The following is a 3,945-nucleotide window of genomic DNA, read 5'->3' on the forward strand; positions in this document are numbered from 1 at the left end:
TCCTCCTCCTCCTCCTTCTCCTTCTTCCTCCTCCTCCTCCTCCTCCTCTTCTTCCTCTTCTTCCTTCTTCCTTCTTCTCCTCCTCCTTCTTCTCCTCCTCCTCCCCCGGCCCCCTCCCCCTCCCTCTCCGCTCCTCTCTCCCCTTTCTTTCAACTCCCCTCCCATGCCCTGAATAAACTCTATTGTATACCATACCTTCATGTGGCTGGTCCCTTAGGGGGAAGGGATGCCTCAGCATGGGTCCTTGAATGTACCTCTTTCCCCAACACCTGACTACAAACATATTTACCAAACATATTTATTATCTCCTTATCTTTTTATAAAACACAACACTTTCTCTTTGGAGAAGCTGGCTGCTGTGACACAACATTCAAGTGGCAGGAAGCTGAAGCCTTGGCCCTGTGAACACTTGCTCTTGGAATCAGGTCTCAGATTTCTGGGGGCCACAGCCCTAGCTTGCCTCAGGCCTGCAATCCCTCGAGAGAGCCAGAGTTAGAATCACACGGTCACTTCTGCTTTCTTGATTTGTAGAGATAGCTTGCAAATGCTTCTTGCTGGAATCTACCAAGTGCTGGGACAACTTGTTATGCAGTGACCAATAACTAATACAGGTGACTGCAATACAGGAGCGGGCAAAATGAACTTGGCTCCTCGCAGCAGGGATCAGAAATCCTAGCAGAGTTGAGGGATCAATCAGCTGACCACTTGTTTGTGTGTGCAAGGGAGGTGTGTAAAACAGTATGCTATGAGAGTTTACAAGTATGTGGTGTATGTGTGTGTGTGTGTGTGTTCATTTTGACTCTGGTCAGAGGACACTTCCTACAGTCAGGGAAGTTTGAAGATGTGCAAAGGCAACAGAGGAAAGTAGGAATGGGGAAGGTATTTTATAAGAAACAAGTGTATGCAAAGGCCTGGGTGGGGTGAGGGATCTTGGTGATGGGACAGAGACCAATAGATACTAGGGTTTGGGCTGGTAAAGGAGTTTGAACTTTAAATAGGTTTAGGCAGAAGTTCAAAACTACCAGCCTGATAGTCATATAGAGGAGAGAGGACCAGAAAAGTGAAAACTTAACCATTTATGTGCTGTTCTATGATGAGACTATATTATTACACTATTAAATATATGTTGCTTTATTTTCTTAAACATGGAAATCACTCTGGATACATGATGAACTTGCCTTATTGAAAATAATTTTAAGTTGTGATGCAGTCTCTTAATGATGCATATTTAGGGTGAACTCTTTTTCCATTATAAGTAATATGGGGTTGATGTAAGGAAGGCCCTGTGGAATCTTGCTTGGTGAGTTGCACTTTCTGGTGTATTTTAGCATGGAGTTGAAGGGCAGACAGGGGAGAAAGAGATAGACAGCCCTAATTCCCCAGTATGCTGTGGCATCCCCTCTGGTATTTCCGGAGACATTCTTGGTTTGGAACACGTCACATCACCAGGGCCACATATCCTGAGTTTTTGTCTGGGAAATACCCTCACATTATGTCCCATGAGCTTCCTGCCTCAGCAGCTCTGACTCGCTTCACAGTCTACACTGGCTCTGCTTGTCTCCACTCCTCGTTCTTTCTTGCGCCAACCACTGACTGGTAATACATCTCCTTTTTCCTGTGTTTACTTGCTTGTTATTGTTTTCTTTAGGCTCATCTGAGAAACATCCTCTATGCAGGTTTCCTTTAGTCTTCCCCCACATACACACATAGGGTCTCAGGATAGCCCAGGCTGGCCTGGAACTCTGTATGCAGACCTTGAACTTCTGACCCTCTTGTTTCTATCTCCGAGTGCTGGAATTATAGGGGTGTGCCAGGACATCCAGTTGTCCTCATCTTGTTCTATCCTACAAGGAGTGGGATTCTCTCCCACACATGTGCAGCATCCTGTGATCCCTTCTGTCTCTGAATTTAGGATAATATATTAGGACAATAATTTTATGTTTTTTTTCTACTTGGCTATGAACTTAATCAGGGGAAAGTAACCATAATCTCTCTCTCTCTCTCTCTCTCTCTCTCTCTCTCTCTCTCTCTCTCTCTCTCTCTCTCTCTCTCTCTCTCTCACACACACACACACACACACACACACACACACACCACACAATCACACCCCAGCTCTATTGCTGTATATAATGATTGGAATACCTGTGCATCAGGCAAAGTTTTACTGTCAGGGCAAATGAGTCAGCGAACCCTTATGGAAAGGCAAGCAGTGGCCTCCACCCATGGCTGGGTTTCTGTTGGGGGAAGATTGTCCATTGGTGGAACGAAACTGAACTGCAAAGAGGGCTGAAGTGGTGGAGCATGGGGTCGATCCTAGACCGGAAGGAAGTGAAGATGCCGCGAGGGGCTGGTAGAGACAAAACAGAAGCCTCATGGATTTCAAACCCAGGACTCTGTGGGTTTGAAGGATAGGTGTGGTGAGAATGGTGCCAAGGTTAGACTCCTAGGTAGTAATTCAACCAGGCATAAATGCCACCCAGGGGAGTATTAAATGGGCAGTGGAAAACGTATCTCTCTTAGAGTTCCTAAATCAATAGCCTCGGGTGGAGTCCAGGATCTATACATTTGACTGACAGCCCAGGACATTCTCACTTAAGGGAATTCTTGAAATGGGATCCTTTGAAAGAAAGCGAATTGTTTAAGGTTTCTGAGTTGGGGTTTGCTTCTCATGAAGTCAAAGTCTGGATGTGGTCACAGCAATGAATGCTTGGGAGGAGAGCATGAAGGGATATAGAGTGAAGGTCCCAAGATGCACTGGGCCATCCCTGTGTATATGGTAGTCACTCACAGATGGGGCCATGCTTAGGGGTAGAGGGACTGAATCTCATCAAAGTCTTCTAGATGGAAGGGAGTGTCAGAAGGACGAATCATGCCATAGCAGGAGACTGCAACTAATGCCTGTGGTCCTTGGGTATTCTGGTTTGGGTATAAAATATCATACAAAGGCTCAACTGTGTGCAAAGTTGGTCCCATGCTGGTGGGGGCTGTTTGGAGAAGTCATGGAACCTAGCTAGAGGAAGCAGATTTCGGGGATCAGATCTTGAGGGTTTATAAACTGTCTCTGTTTCAGTTCTCATTTCTACTTCCTGCTCTTCCTAGGTGTGAGCAAGCAGCCTCAGGCTCCCAGGCTGCGACAGAGAGCCGCCCTCATCTGCTATGAAGAAACATTTTGCCCAAGGCAATTTATAGAAAAAATGGTTGTGGGGGTCAGGTTATGGTTCCAGAGGGATAACGTCCACAGGGGCAAGGAAAGCCTGGTTACTTAAATCAGATATGGTGGCTGGAGCATAAGCGGAGGGCTCACATCTCACACTGCAAGCAGAAAGCAGAGAGAGTGATCCCAAAACACTGTCATTAAACAGTCAGTGACATACTTCCTCCAACCAGGCCACAGCTTATTTAAACAGCATCACTAACTAGGACCAACTACTTACAGGTCTGAGTCTATTAGGGGACATCCTCTTTTAAACCACCACAGACTGCATCTTCAAACTGTGAGCCCTATTGCTGGACATAATAGGACCCACCAGTAGTTTCAATAATAACACGGAGACTTCCAATATAATTTAAAACTTAGGCCGTTTGCTGGGGTAGTCTTCCAGCTACTGTTTAAACTTAACCTGACTAGCCTGCAACCCACTGCCTGGCTAGTTCTATACCTCCCTGCTCTGCTCCAGTCTGAGTCCATTCCCTGTGTCTGCTTCTGAATTTCCAGTTTCTCTTGCCTCCCCTGCATCATGCTCCCTGACAGAATTTCTGCCCTCATACTTCCTGTCTGAGATATTGGCTGTCAGATCATTATTACAACCAATTAGCAGTGAGACAACACCTGATACCTCTCTTAGATTCCCTATAGGCAGGTACGGAAGGGCAAACATTTAAAAAATAGAATACCCAGTGATGGGCCACAGAAATTTCAGTACCAAAACCCTGCCAGCACTCAGC

Source organism: Mus caroli, chromosome 10, assembly GCF_900094665.2.
Source record: "Mus caroli chromosome 10, CAROLI_EIJ_v1.1, whole genome shotgun sequence".
Lineage (NCBI taxonomy): Eukaryota > Metazoa > Chordata > Mammalia > Rodentia > Muridae > Mus > Mus caroli.